Source organism: Coturnix japonica, chromosome 7, assembly GCF_054131305.1.
Source record: "Coturnix japonica strain WE chromosome 7, WE-NBRP24, whole genome shotgun sequence".
Classification (NCBI taxonomy): Eukaryota; Metazoa; Chordata; class Aves; order Galliformes; family Phasianidae; genus Coturnix; species Coturnix japonica.
The window spans coordinates 24805421-24821238 of NC_140669.1; the positions used below are offsets into that span (position 1 = coordinate 24805421).

A 15818-nucleotide genomic window follows, 5' to 3' on the forward strand; every position below is an offset into this window, starting at 1 on the left:
AGTTGTCTTGAGTGTGCTTTGGGCCAAGTGTGTATGTCCTACCTCAGGACAGCCCTGATCCCTGAGGTTGTGCTCCCTTTGATATTCCTCCTTACGGGACCGAGGCTGAACACAAGCTTTCCGGAGCTCATTACGGCTATCTGCCCATCAATATGTAAACTGATAGATGAATCTTAGGATGCTTTGTGGTCCCTGTAGTCTGGAAGCCATGTCTTCTACTGGACCTTTCTGTGTCAAGGAGACTGAGGGAGAGGCCTCATAGAGCTGCATTGGGAGGGTCAGGTGGGGGTAAGGAATGGTAGGCATGGAGCAGCACCCAGGGCACTGGGCACAGCTCTGAGCTGACAGAGCTCAGGGAGGTTTCAGGGACCTGAACCACAGCAGTTCAGTCTGAGGTTTCATTTCTCTGGAACAGCCCTGAAAAGCAGCTCATCCAAAGTGTAGTTTTTCTCCCAAGGTTTTACATCTTCTTTCTGGCTTGCTTTTACTTATAGTTCATAGTCCATAGAAAGGGAAAGGTGGTTTTGAAAGCACCTGAATTTGGAAACAAATAATTATGGCATTTTTACAAGCTTCCTGTGCTGTTCTGAGATCCAAACTTGCAGTAGAAATAGAGTCAAGAGCTGAGTGAGAACTGACTTTGATAGCTTGAGAGTTTTATTTAGGCATGAGTTGGTTACTACAGTGCAGATGCTCATATATGTGTGATTATGAGGTAAATGTGAAGGATCTGTGTGGCCTCACTTTTCTTCTTTCTCCTTCCCATGCTTGATTTACTTATTCCAGATAGCAAGAAACATACCTTGCTATGTCTTTTCTCTAATCAGGCTCAGGGAAAGCACAAAGACTGTCTTACAGCTTTCAGGTACCTAGCAAGTAGCAATATAATGGAAATCAATGATGGAAGTAAAACTAACATGTCTTAGCTTTACTTCTCTTCTACCGTTGATTAGAAGTCTACAGGATGTCATTGCGTAGTTAGAGGGGGAGGTCCTGGTGTCATGCCTCAACATATTCTGTTCAGATCCACACATCCACTAACATTTCAGCTATTTTGAGAAGCTGGCCTCTTAGCAGAAATCACTGAGTGCAAAGGAGACCAGGAGATCTGCTGATAATTAAAAGTACTGTGAACAGTAGAAAGTGTAGTGAAAGGGTTCCATCCCTTACCAGTATCAAGTTGCGTAAGTCGATGTTGGCCAAAAAAAAAGTTGAAATAACAGCTCACTTCCTAAAATGGAAATATCCCCGTGTTTTTCCTGGCAAAGGGCTGCTCTCGGGGGCAAGATCAGCAAGCAGACAGCAGTGACGGCAGCATGTCCCTTGCCACTACTGGCCTGCATGGTGCAAGGGAAGCAAGAAAGCAGTATTTGCCATAGATCTCCTGACAAGTAGCACTTTAAAGAATACCATTGGTTTAGCTTGAACTGGCAACTAATAGCCTCCAGCCTAAGTAGTATGCCTTTCTTTTGGAGAAGCTACTGGTTTCTGGAATGCAACCTGTCAATCCTCCAGTCTCTGCAAGATCTTGCCCTGATGTTTCTTCCACTGTATCTAAGCATTTTTATGTACATAAGGACAAGAACTGTGATGTTCCCCATAGTTTTAAGTTCTCGACCAAGCTTATATTTTATGCTTTACTTTTTTTCCACATTCATTCTGCCATTTATTCTTTGCCCAGCCCTTCATTTCTTTGGAAGTTTCTCTGTTCCACACATTTTCTTTCCAAAAGCTCCTTGATGGTGTCTGACTCTGTCCACCTGTTGTCTTGGCTTTATTGAGACCCACTGGGTTGTCAGGCTCAGCTGTGCAACTGAACTGGAGCAAGGTTAGCCAGCTGGTGAGCTCCATCCTTTGCATAGTGCACAGCCCTTATTTATTCCTGCCCTGAAAATGAAAGTAAAATACAAGCAATTCTGAGCACATACAGATCTAATCCAGATTTGTTCATCCGAGTGATCATGCAGAGTAGCCTTGGTCACCATAATGTGCAGAAAACTGGATGGCTTCTTAGATGCTGCTTAAGCATTTCTTTTGTGGACATGGAAAATGCTTTTTTCAAGCTCTGGTTCTAAAGAGCCCTAGTGTCCTTGTCTTCTGCTGTGCCTGTTTTGAGAAAGCCTTGGAAAGCTCATTTGGAAAGACTTACTTGGCTGCCATGAAAGAGGTATGTATGAAGATCAACCGGAGAATGAATGAGGACAAGCTATTTCTCATGGCCCAATTGCTTTTGCATGTTTTCCTGTGTTCAGTTCCAGGTCAGGCTGCTGCTAGCAGAGCAGAGGAAGGGATGGCAGGGATAAACAGGAAGCACGTGGCTGCTTTGACATTATTGTCCCACTTATTTTAAGTTCAAGGATCATAAATGGAAATTTGCTCCAGAAGAAAAATCAGTGGAGTCATCATTCACATCTCACACTGGTTACCGAGGTTATGTCTGCAGGTACAGATACATACACACACGTTGCTTTAAGCCAAGGTGGTTCTTCTGCAGTAAAAATGGATGAAGTCTTGCACAGATTGATGCTATATTCATGGGCATTTGCAGATGTGTCTTTCAGCACAGTGCACCAGCCAAGATGGGCATGGAGTTGGCTGGCAGAGGAGTGAGGTTCAATTGTTGCAAAGCCCAAATTTCATCTGCCCATGCTCCATGGCAGAATTCAGTCCAGCACTGCAGCAGAAACTGGTTCTAGTGGTGTCAGCAGCCAAAATGGAATTTCTGCTTTAAAAACAAGAGAGGCATCTGATGGGATTTGCTTTTGCTTTGCTCTCTCCTTCTTTTCTTTCAAGAATAGGAAAATTAAGAATGAAAACCAATGTGGTCACTATAATAATGAAGCTGCCCAGCTTTACAAAAGGACGCAGGTCTGGAATCTGCCTCAGTGATCCTTGGGATTACCTTGTGGGTTTCCACTATGTGCTCGAATCTTAAGTTTTGTGGAACTGGATGTTCCTTTGATTTATGGAGAAATTCCCACTTGGTAGATATCTTGCCTGGGGTAAATTCCTCCTTTTTCTGTGCCTCTCTAGCTCTTTAGCTCTGAGCTGGGTTTTAGCCCATCAACTAGCTTTGAATTTGGTTGTTTTCATTTCTGTCTTCCTTGGCACAGGAGGGACGTAAGCCGTGACTAAACTTTTCTGGCGTTAATGCCAGCACAATCATGTGAGACTTCGGAGGCTGAAGAAAATGCTGAAAAGTTACATCTGAAAATAGAGATTTACAGCTTCTTACACATCAAGCTGTAGATGACGAGGAGTAAACTAAAGCAAAATTCAGGCAAATGCCATTCCTCGTTGGCAGGCACAAAAAACACCCACCCAGCGCTTTCTGTTACCGGACAAAAGTAGCAGTAGTGTGGCTTTCAGAATGGAGAATTAGAGGCTTGCACTGTGATGGCTTCAAAATTCGGGCTGAAGATTCAATCTGTAGATACCATACACACGTATGTTTTAAAAGTACGGCAGTCACGTGCATTTTTCAGAATGGATGTTGCTCACTAGAAACACTGGCAGTGGTTGTCTTCCCTTACAGCAGTTAACAAGGGCATGCTCCAGAGCTGTTGGTGAAGCTCATTTCCTTATTGTGCTTCCCCTGTTGAAGCCTTGGGTCTTACTCTAGTTATGTGATTTCCTTTTCCTTCCTGCACTGGGAAGGTGAAGTCACATTTTGTTGGGAAGTACTGGTGCACCCAGAGCTGATAGGGAAACCCACATGCTAAGCACTGGTCAAGCAAAGAGATCACTTTGCTCCCAGCCCATCACTAAGCATCAGTGCTTAGTGTCTGTGATGGGCATGGTCCAACTGCAAAGCTAAAGAGTAAGCATTGCATGCCCCTGCTTGCAGGTAAGTAATATGCTGGTAGCCTTTCTAGGACTGAGCTCTTCCAAATTGCTTTGGAGATGTCCAGAGGAACGTGTGGTGCATGCTAGCAGCACTGGGCTCTGGCCTGCTGCCTGTTGTCTGTGCTCTCTGCCTTTTCTTCGTGTTCTCCTACAAAACAAATGAAAGGTTTGTGAAATTGCTTCCACATTCTACCAGTTCACACCTCTGCTTCTTCCAGAGGCCTGGCTCCAGCTGGGCTCAGCTCAGGCCATAGCGAATGCTGTGGAAAGCTCCTAGCTTTGCTAAAAGAATTGGGCTGGTGAGGGATCACACGCAACTTTATTGAGTCTTAATTCAAGCAGGTCCCAAATGGGGATATAGAAAACCCATGTCACCCCACAAGCCCTGCCTTGCTGGATGACTTACTCTCTACTATGTGGATGGAAGAGGGCTTGCCTTGATCCCCTTACCCTGCTCTGCGCTGGATGCTCATATCTATGGGCACATAACAGCAGGAATCAGCTTGTAAGACTGAAAGTTTCTTGTAAAAATGTAAGAATGTAAGTAGAGGAACAGGTTTCTTCTTGTACTTTTTTTCTCTTCTTAGACCATGTGGGTCCAAGCGGAGGTGCAGAGCCACGTGGAGGGTGGATAATTTGAGTTTTGGACACAGAGCATCACGGGTGGTGCCTTGGCCAGCTGTATGCTGAGGTCAGCTTGGACTTGGAGACCTTACTTTTTGCTCTTTGCCTTCTCCTTTTGTACCCCTGAGCAGAAGAGGACCAAGCCTCTGTCATCCATACGGCACAAACTGGGAAGCACATCCAAAAAGCATGTGAGTACCTTGTTATCATCTTCGCTTGATGAGATGAACTGATAACAGCCATAAACGAAAAGCATCTCCAGGGGGAGGCTTGCAGCCAGCACGTAAATCAAATGCGCACCTAACTTTTTCCCTCCCACTTGTGCCAGTGTTTGATTTGGCAAACTGTGCTCATTTTCAGAGCATTAAGGAACTGAATTAAATAATTGAATCTTTTCCTTTGTTAATGTTGTCCCCTGATCTGCTGCCAGGCTCATACTGGGAGAGGGAGCAGCCACTGCTTGAAGCAGCAGATATACTCAGTATGCAGTTAGCTGGCTGGGCTGATCACATGTCCCCTGACCTCCCCGAGGCTGGGGGTCCTCCCAAAGCACCCCTATAGGCTGGGCAGCCTGCTCTGTGGGAGATATCCCTGCCCATGGCCGCGGTTGGGACTGGTGAGCTGTGGAATCCCTTGTGCCCTAAACCATTCTATAGTACTATGATTCTATAACGAACAATTAGTTTAGGGTGTGGTTTACTCTTTTGCATCCCCTCACGCCCCCAGCACCCCATGTTCCTGCCCAAACTTACACACTGTAGGACCTGTAGGAAACACAGCTGCTCCCACAGGCACAGGTCTCTCTGCTTCCCAACCACATCCATGTTGTTGCCTCCTGTCCACCTGCCAGCTCATCACTCACAGAGCTTTTCTGCTTCCCTGGGAGACAGCAGGTTCAGCCTGAGGGCAGGTTGTTGCTTAGGAAGGATCACATATCTCCATGTGCCTTTGCAAAAAGGCTCTTTAGCAAAATCACAGCCATGAAGTTGTGTGGTATATGTAGGCTTTCACTGGTTGTTTTCCTTTTTTTCCTTATTTAAGCCGTATCATAGAAAATCTTTTTTTCTCCTGTCCTGAGGTGTAGGGGCTGTTTATAACAGATTTCTGGTTTCCAGCTCTGAACTGGTTCCCTTCATGCAGGGAAGATTTTTCCAGTGCATCCCAGCAGCATGGGGCTACCAGCCAGCTCTGCACCCCATTGGCCGCCAGGAAAGTCAGGCTCTCATGCCTGGTTTTTATTTGCTATGAAATATCGCCCAAGCCTTTCTGCTGAAAAATGAGAGGGAAAACAGCCAAATGACCAAGCTTTTGAGGACACGTTTTCAGCCCGGTGCTCAACCTTGTGCTGCTGGGAGGAAAGGAAAACGTTTCACTGCCGCTTTCCCCGTTGCTAAGTCCCCAGGGAGGGTCCCCGGGAAATCAGAGGGGACAAAGACAAAGCAAAGCCTGGGGCCTCTCTCTTCTGTGCTCCACGTGGGCAACATGAAGCATCCACGTGTGCAGCTCAAGGAGCATGGGATGCATGACCAGAGCTGTGCTTTGTTAATGTGTGACCAAAGGTTTGGTGGCAGTGACAATTTTAACAGAATTCATTAACACAGCAATGAAACCCAGTCTGTGCTCATGTCTAGCCACATGTTTCCCTGTCTACCAAGGAAAGCAGGACCCCAGGAGGCCTGAAGTGTGCAGTGCTGAGCAGGTACAAAAACAGCCAGTGTATGACTTAGATCTCCCTTAATTAACATTATATGTCACCCCACATGTCTCCAGCAATGACTAAAGTCTGACTTGACAGTGCTGGCTTTCTGTAAGCACAGGCAGGCGGTCTCTGTTGCAAGAAGGTGTCTGGCACTTCTGTGAAACATGAACAACCTCATGGCATGGCAAGGCTTCCTGCAGAGTCTGGTGTACATGAAGTAAGGGAAAAAGCTGATAACTGGAGGAAATTATTAGAAATTCTGCCTGGGATCGGTTGGTTGCTATCCTTGAGTTTCTGGAAAATAACATCCATGGGCTGAGGGGGGTTTATTATATATATGTGTATATATATATATATATATACAGGTATGGATATTTTGTTTGCTGTGTAGAGAGTTTAATATATATATATATTATATACCCAGCAGCTGGGATGCAGCAAGCTCACAACAAGGAAAAGCAGAAAGAAGAATGACCCCGTGCCACTGTTAGAAACAGCTTCCTGAAAGCAGCTTGCGGCCAGGAAAACCGCTGGATGAAATCCCTCGGAGGAGGAGAAAGTCCAGGGTAACGTGGTTTATTTTGTGTCTTTCCAAAGAATAGATCATGTGAGCTGGAGGCTGCCCTGGAAAAGGTGCATCCCTTGGATGTCAGTGGGGTGCAGGCAGGGAGGGTCTTACCCCTCGTGATTTATGGTGGAGCTGAATCCCTTTGGGGTTTCATTGGAGTCCTATAGAGGAGGTTTATCATTGTTTGCACACCTGAAAGCTGCCCTGGCAGCTGGTAGCCCTGCAAGGATGCGGTGAGACTTAGTGCAGTTGGCTTCAGAAGGGGTCTTGAAATATTTTCCATTTGAAAACAGTTGTTCCTCCTCTTCTCTCCCCACCCATCCCACTCTGATTCAGCAGATCCTTGCTGGCCTGTTCTCAAAACCATCCCGCTGTAGCTGAAATCCATTTTGGTTGACCTTGGTGGGGTTCAAATGCTGCCTTGTTAGCCTCCAGGGTCTCTGTGAGCAAGTCAACCCTGTTCAACCAATACCAAAACACTTCTGTAGGGACAGAAGAAAAACATAATACAAAGCTTCCAGCTTTGCACCAATCAGTTGTACTGGTGAAAGCTGCTTGTGGCGTGCTGGTTCCCATTTAAAAAAGAACTTTACATCTCTTCTACTCCTTGCCAACAGCCAGGTTCTCTCTGGACAGGAAGACCAGAGACATGGGCCACTGGTGGCTATCACCAGATGAATCATAGAATGGCCTGGGTTGAAAAGGACCACAAAAAACCTTCTAGTTTCAAGCCCTATGCTATGTGTAGGATCGCCAAACACCAGACCAGGCTGCCCAGAGCCACATCCAGCTTGGCCTTGAATGCCTCCTGGTGTGGCCTTTGTCCTTCTGGACCCCAAAACTCAGACTGAATCTGACTCATACAGCATTGGCTGTGGTTGGAGCTGGAGGGATTTTCCAGCTGTTGGAATTCTTATTGTTGGACTGCAGGAGGTTTAAGAGGTGCTCAGCTTCTCTTCCTCCCAAGCATTCTTCTTGGCTTTCCTAAGGTAGAGACCTCACCAAACCCAAAGCTCCCCCACTACAACTGAATGGGCCTTGCTGCTGTTTTCCACTCAGCTTGGGACCCTCCTCCTGAAACGCCACACCAACACAGGCACAGGAGTTTCTCCTCCCTTCCAGAATGAAAGCAAACCAGAGTGTTTTCTCACTCTTTTTTCAAGTTTGCCCTTGATATTGAGGAGGGATAAACCATTCTTAAACTCATATGAGAGCACAAAGGTGATGCTTCCCTGGGCCACGCTACCTGGTGATCCTTGTTATGAGGATTAGGTTTGTGTTTTTAATAGGAAGTATGTGCTGGAGCAGTAAACCTGAGTCAGAGCAAGCTTCTGCCTGCAGCCCATTTCCAGCAGCTTTTCAAATTGTTTTACGTGTCCCTGGCGGCCGGGCTGCTACCATCCCTGCACTGATTGCAAACAGGCCGATAGCTTGGGCGCCCGTCTCCTTCCCCACTTGCTGGCTCTGCTCACACATCATGCTTCTCATTCCTCAGCTCTTCCAAAGTGCATCGGCTCCACTCCCTGCCCCGTGTTTCCATGCTCCCAGCCCTTCTCGTGGATGTCCTGCCCTGACCTTGCAGGGCTTGGCTGCTCCTGTCACCAGCACGGATGCAGCAGTGCTGGTGATGAGGTGCCTGGGAAGCAGACTTTCACCTCCAACGTGGGTGATGAGCTGCAGGGTTTCCCTGCCGGACCCCTTGGCTGTGCTGAGGAGTAGAAAGGGTCTCTGCTGCAGAAGGACAGAGAGCTAGCTCTGCATTCCCGTACCAAAGGGGCTGGGTGCCCCGTTTTGAGGAACATCTCTGCAGCACGCCTCCAGTTCCCACGCTAATGAGAAACAGCTTGAAGTGTGCCTAAGCCTTGCTTGCTTTTCTCACATTTACAAAAGATTAGCAGGGCTTGGTTCATCTCGGAACCTCCCAGCAAGCCATTAGGAGGGAGAGCCCCTTACCCATGCTGCCTCGTTAATAAAATCACTTCCAGAAACTGCAGTGCAGGTGGGCTGGCCATTGCCACATAAGGGTTTGATTTTCTTTGTCGTCCCATGTTGGCATTACTGATACCACCTGTGTGGTTTCCTGGATCTGGCCATGCTCCCCACCTGTAACACATGAGCTGTCTTCCCCAAGGACAAATACAGTTCTGTGCCATAGATGTCTTGGCTATTCTCAGAGGTTAAGAGACAGGTTAAGAGACCTTGCCTGTGGCCTGTGCCGCATCCAGATGAGGAATACTGGTCTCTCTGAGGGGTTCTGTAGAATCACGTGAGTTAGAATGGACCTTTAAAGGGCATCTGGTCCAGCTCCTCTGCAATGAAAAGGGACACCCACAGCTCCCTCAGGTGCTCAGAGCCCTGTCTAGCCTGGCCTTGAATGTCTCTAGTGCCGTCTACATGGTGAATGTCTCCATGTAGTGTCCCACATTCTGTGTGGGCCCAGCGCAGATCACAGTTGTGTTAAATCTGTAGGATCTGTTGGCTAAGTTCTCCTTTATTTCCAATACACCTGGACCTCGGAGCAAGAAAATAAGCAGGAAAAGCATCAGTAGGATCTACCTAATGTACCTTAAGCCAAGAGCCTTGTGACAAAAGCACCTTTCCCAGAGCTAGAAATGTTCTTGCCTGATGCACAGTTTGCCATATGTGCTGTGTGTAGGTTACCTCCAATTTCTCCTACAAGTAGCATGCTATTGGTTTTCATCCCTTGCTCTATGAGCGTGTGCTGCAGTTGTATTCCCCTGCAAACCTCACGATTAGCAAAGACATGCTTGAAATCCCAAAGGGTGACCTACACCTACAAACATCAAACACACGCAGGGTTTGAAGCACATCATATGATTCAGCAGAGCTTGTCTGAACTGAAGCAACAGTGATTTTTTCCCTCAGTTTTTGGGAAGTTTTCTGGCAGGCTGTTTTGCTAACCTACCTCAGTGGTTTCCCCCCCCCATCCCCATTTTGTCCTCTTTCTAAGTCACAGTAGCCTCATCTAGAGTCGTTCTCAAGCTTCTCTCTTCCTTCTTTCCCCCCTTTCCAGCTCTCCTATCCCCCGTGCTGCCTTTCCCTTCTCTTCCCTCCCACTCTAGGCTGGCTGTGCCCCAGCGATGAGCTAAGGCTGCTCACTGCCGGGTCCCGGATCTGCGGGGGAGGCAGCGCGACGCCGGCTGGGGCTCAGCCTGGGGGTGCTGGGGCTGTGGGGCAGCCGTGTGGGGCTGGAGCCGCTGGGTAGGTGGGGCGGGATGGTGCTGGGGGGAGCCTGGGGGCTCCAAACGGCTCCAGTTTGCAGAGCCTGCTTTGCAGACACACTCATCTGCTGGCTCTTTTGGCTTTGTGAGCGAATGTCCCTTTGCAAACAAATGTCCCTTAGCAAGCACTAAGTGTTTGAGGGGGATACAATACTGAGAGAGATGTGGTTGTTCAGATTGGAGAAGAGAAGGCTTCAGGGAGACCTGATAGTGTCCTTCCAGTATGTTAAGGGGGGCTATAAGAAAGAAGGGGACAAACACTTCAGCAGGGTCTCTGTGATAGGACAAGGGGAAATGGTTTCAAACTGAGAGAGGGGAGATTTGTGTTGGATATAAGGAAGGTGTTTTCTTTAACTGTAAGAGTAGTGAAGCACTGACACAGGTTGCCCAGAGAGGTGGTGGATGACCCATTCCTGGAGACATTCAAGGTCAGGCTGGATGGGACTCTGAGCACCTGATGGAGCTGTGGGTGTCCCTATTGATTGCAGGGGAGTTGGGCTGGATAACCTCTGTTCCAACTCAGTTCTATGATTCGACATAGACAACAACTGAACAGCCTTTGGGATCTGGGCTTACTGCTCTCTTGGCTGCCATTGCTCACATCCATGCCTGTATCCATCATCCTGTGAAGCCAACTGCTCAACAGGCTTGACAACCTCTCTTTTACATTTAAGTCCTAGATGTTTCTTTTCCCTGTTGACAGCTCCCCAGATTTGTTATCATTCCTGGGGGATGTGACCAGTGACAAGCCTTGGATTGCTGTCTCTCTTGGCACAGGTATCTAAAGGCATTTATGAGTGGCTTTCCAGCACTTGAAAGTATCAGTGGGGCTTTGATTTTCATCCCGCCTTCCTATAACATCCCAGTGGCAGACAGTTTCCCACTTACTGCAACCATTTCATCTTGCAGGAAATGCCAAAATCCAGATCTCTCACACAGACAGGATCCATTTATCTCAGAAAGAGGGATGCTGCAGTGGCACAGCTGCCCAGGGAGGTGTTGGGTTCACTGTCCCTGGAGGTGTTCCCTAACCATGGGGACAATAGGCATGGTGGGGTGGGCTGGGTTTGGACTGGGTATCTGAGAGGACTTTTCCAATCTGAATGATTCTACGATGCCTCCAAAACAGCAACCTCCTGTGCTGTCCCGAAGTGCTGGGTGTGCTTGGAAGTCTTGGTGCAAATGATTGATGGAGTGCTGTTTGCATTTCGTGCCCTGCAGAATGCACTGCTGCAGCTTACCTTAGTGCTCAATAGCAGCTCACTGCACAGTGCTGTTTGGTGGCGTGCCCTCATTTTCCCAGCTTTGTGGGCTGCTAGTGACATTCCCAGGGCTTTCCAGCTGGGAAATAGCAGCCATCTCCACAGAGAGCCTGATGTCACAAGATTTTTCGGCCTGATTTCCAGAGCAGTGGTCTGGATGTGCTTCAAACTCCTGACTGCTTTTTCCAACCAGCCTCGTTGCTTGGGATACTTCTTTTTTTTTCTTCTGGGCTCTCCCTTCCCCAGCGCTCACGCACTCACAGAGCAATTGGTGTCCCTCCATAGGCATGTCTTTTAAAAAATGCAGAGATTTCCTGAGCAGGGTGCAGTGGAAATTCCTGGGATCGCTGGTGCAGACGGACACGTAGTTAGCTGAGTCTGAGAGGGAGCAGCTCTGGAGATGGGTTTTCTGCGGAAGCAAATCCTTTCTGCTCATCTTTTCCAGTCTACATCTATGGGAGCAATGCTCTTCCCACCTACACCTTCCTCTGAATGTAGTGTGGTTCTTGGGATCCACATTGCCCTGACCTCTCCTTGTGGTTTGGGATCAGAGTGGCTTAAAACTCCTTGCACTCTGCAGTGTTAGCACCGCGACCTTATTTGCCAAGTCTGGCGATGGGACAGGGAGCAGAGATTGCCAACATCAGTCCCACTCGTGGGAGTGAGTGCCACTGCCAGGGGCTGGCTGTCAAAAGGGTTTGCAAGAGGGGATGTTCTCAGCCCTGTTTTTACGTGACCACTAGCAGCAGTGCTGCGGTGGAACACAGCTGTAGGACAATGGATGGGGCTGACCAGAACACGGCGCACTCTTTCGCAATGAGCTTGGCTCTGGGCTACGTGAAAAATGTCCTTTTTTTTTTCTTTTTCTTATTTCTTTTTCCCCCCTAAAAAGAAGGAAAGGAGCTTTTTGCAGAAGGGGGCAGGTGGAAACCAGGTGTTGTTTTCAGTATGATGCTTCCTGATGGTGCCAAAATGAGTGAGGCAGGTCTTAAACTGGGAGCAATGGGTGAGGAGCCAAATGGGCCAGGGGTGCTCTGGAAATGAGAAGGCTCTGAATGACAAAATCACAAGTGACAGGAAAGTGATTAGAAGAGATGGTGTTGGGCAGGTTGGAAGCAGTGTACTGAGAGCGGGAGGTAGCCCCATGTCGGGCTCTTCATCCTGGGGTAACCTCGATGCCCATCCCCAAGCTGTAGCCAGCACCATGCCTGGCATCCTTGCTCATATGTGTTATACCACTGTGGAGGAAACTGAAACTCCTCAGAGACACGGTGAGGGGTTCTTCTTGGTAAAACCTTTGGGCTATTTGCTGCTTTTAAGCAGCTGAAGTCAGGCTTAAGTGCAAAGAAGGGGTGCTCCTAAGGGAGCATCTTTGAAGCTGCTCCTCTGCCTTTCCCCCATGGCTTGTTTACCAGTTTCACTCTGGGAAAGAAATAACATGAGTAAGAATTGCTGCAAAAATACCTCTCTTAGAACACTGATCATCATTTACTTAGAAATTGCCCCTGCTATAAAATCTGCCAGGTTTCCAAGGAAAAATTTGCAAGTAATGAGCAAACGTATTTAACGTTCCTTTCCAAATGACCCTTGTTTTAACTTTTGCTTGCTCCACTGTAAGCAATAACGCTTTCACCCCAGATTTGCACATACTGCAATTAAACACTCAGTAAGCATGGGGATGTTCCAAGGGCTGGGAGAAGCAGTGAGCTTGCGGGGCTGCAGTGGGATGCTGAAGAGTGGTAGCTGTCCACTTATTTGAAAATCAAGCTGTTCCATGTCCTCTGCGAAGTTGCAGTCAATTGAATGCAGTGCTAATTTTTTTTTAATTAACCTCCAATGCAACCTCCCCATCTGCAGAATTAATCACTGCTGGAAAACTAGACTAATATTTCAGAAATAACAAACTGCTGCTTTCCTCCCTAGCAACTTCTTTGTGGCCTTTCAGATTTGTACATCCACTCCAGTTCACTGGCCGTGCTCAACCTGGAAGATACCATGCATAGATGGTATGATATATATTGCTTACTTACATGCTTAAACTATTCCTATTTTGTTTCAGGAATGATAATGTATATGGCCTGTACTTCCCTGCAATGGGGATCTTCATGTCTTGGACCATGCCCTGAACAAGCTGACCAAGCTGTAAGTGTCCCTGTTCACTGCTGGGGAGGTGAACTAGATGGTCTTTAAGGGTCCCTTCCAATTCATGCAGTTCTATGATTCTACATCCACCAGCTGCACAGGGCTGCCTTCAGAACCTGCTTCTCCTTCTACTCACCCTTCCTCAGCCCTGCTCTTCAGGACACTAGAGCGATAGACATGCCTATGTGCAAATCTTCAGACACTAATCTTCCTGGGTTGCATCTTTGTGATACAGGATTTTGATGGAGTAACAGAATGAGGTCATCACAGCCGGCTGCACTTTTATTTCAGCGTGGTCGCTATAGCAGCCAATGTCAAAACAAAACATATAGTTCACCAAAGCAAAGTTTCCTGGCTGATGGTGTTCATTTTTCTTTATGAGCTGACTTTGGAAGACAGTGAAGCAGCAGGCAATGGAAACTCAAATGTCTTTCTCTCTCCCCTGTCTGCTTCTCTGTCTCTGCAGCGATCGAGATAAAGGTTAAACATCTGTTTCAGATCTGCTCTGCTTAAGTGAAGGAAAGACCTGCTCCTGCCGTCTCATAAATCACCCTGCTGCTGGAGCATGGTCCCAACTAATTGCCATTTACCCCCATGACATACAGCTCAGCCCTGGGCACTGCTGCTGGGAGGGCTGAGCCTCCTGCCTGCTGACTCCTGCCATTTTGTGAGCACTCCCCATCTGCTCTGCAGCTGGTTATCACCTACACAAGTGAGGGGTGATCATAGAATCATGTAATCACTGAGGCTGGAAAAGACCTCTAAGAGCATCCAGTCCAACCATCCCCATAGAACATTATTTCCCTACTAAGCCATATCCCTTAGTATAATACCTAAATGTTTCTTGCCTGCCTCCAGGGCTGATGACTCCTTCACCTCCCTGTGACAGAGGGACAAAAAGAGAAGGATGGACAGACACCTACCCAGCAGCTACTCCAGAAGCCAGCACAGGAAGAGGATGGAAGACAGGACAAACACAGGCAGCTCATGCAAGAACAGCTATATTATAATTGAGTTTGTAAGTAAAACAAAATAGCAATCACAGAATTTAGAGGAGTGTTTTGTTTCCTCCTGGAAGCACAAGCAGAGGAGGGGAAGGCCAGCGACGTTCCTGCAGGGCAGCATCTAGCAGCACGCCTGCGCCGAGCAAGGCGGGACACGGAGCTGTGCCGAGCTATTTTTACTTCTGCTCCAGTCCTGCAGCCACGCTGGCAGATGTGCTCCCAGCTGCAGATGACTTCCATGTGTAACCCCGCACTGGCCAGGGGCCCAGGGCGTAGCGTGCTTCCTTAAAAGGCCCGGGAGAGCAAAGCGATGCCCAATCCCAGGGGCGAGTGGCCATGGGGGGCCTCAAGCCGCCCACTGCCCTTGGGAAAGCCCAGGCTGCATGACACAGGGTCACTGTGATGGGGAAAGAGGGGTGGGAAGGATGATTCACAGGTCGTTGTAACCCACCTAACCCTCTCTGCTCCCACCTAAAGGAGAGGCTGTGGAGGAGGCAACATGTAGGAGCATGGGGTGAGTGCAGTTTGCAAGGCTTATGACCCCAGAAAGAGAAAAAGGGTGCTTTCTGCATGCCCCTGTGCACGCTGAAATGAATGCAGGGCAGACTGCTCTGCCCTCCAGGCAGCTCCAGCTGGGTGCAGACGTTATGAGAAACAACTATATTAATAAGTGCAATAAAAAGTCAATTCCCTGTTCCCTCGTTCTCTAATGGAGCCCTTGCAATGTGCTCATGGATGGTGCCAAATAAACGGCATAGCTTCCCAAGCGTGGCTGCCAGGGCTCAGCTCATGCCCAGCTGAAGCAGCATCCCCAGCAACAGCTGGGTACTGATGGGAAATGTCATGAGCTGGGCTGCTCTGTGAGCTGAGAACAGCATAGGAGCACCTACAGATGTGAATCCTTATGGGGACAAAGCCTGGGGCAGATCTCAGTCCTATGTGTTTTCTTTGCCACAAAGTCTACACTCCTAAAGATGTCAAGGTGAGTCTCTTGGACTCAGAGGCAGCATTGAACAGGGAACTGGAGGTGTCCTTCCAGCTCTATTTAGCCTTGTAAGTGCCTTAGCTCCTCTGCTTGGTCATGGGAAGCACTGCCAAGTTCCCTTGGAGCTGAGGCTCACCAAGATGTGGGACCCTATCCTGGCCCTGTGAGGTGCTGTGTGGAGGCAGGAGTTGGGCTCAGTGATTCTTATGGATCCCTTCCAACTTGTGAAGCATCTCATTTTATGAGAACCTCATAGCACTGATTGCTCCACTGGGCTGTGGTAGCAAAGGGCAACCTGGCAGTGGAAAGAGCAAATCCTGAGCTGGTAATTGCATCATGATGCCCTTTTTTCTTCATTATCCATACAGGGTGTGTCACGCTCATTGCAGCCTCAGTAATTTTAAGTGAAAGCATAGGGCATGAAGCTGCAAGTGCAGTGCAAGCTG

The 15818-nt window shown here is 48.1% G+C and overlaps 1 long non-coding RNA gene across 2 annotated transcripts in view; it reads left to right on the forward strand.

The window, feature by feature from the left end:
* Positions 1-14430, forward strand: part of LOC107316509 (uncharacterized) — a 60377-nt gene extending 45947 nt beyond the window's left edge. For both annotated transcript variants that reach the window (XR_014948358.1, XR_014948359.1), the window contains 4 exons: positions 4434-4661; positions 6594-6735; positions 13301-13383; positions 14242-14430. This is a non-coding gene — a long non-coding RNA (uncharacterized LOC107316509). The remainder of the gene's footprint in view (positions 1-4433; positions 4662-6593; positions 6736-13300; positions 13384-14241) is intronic.
* Positions 14431-15818: the final 1388 nt, after the last annotated feature.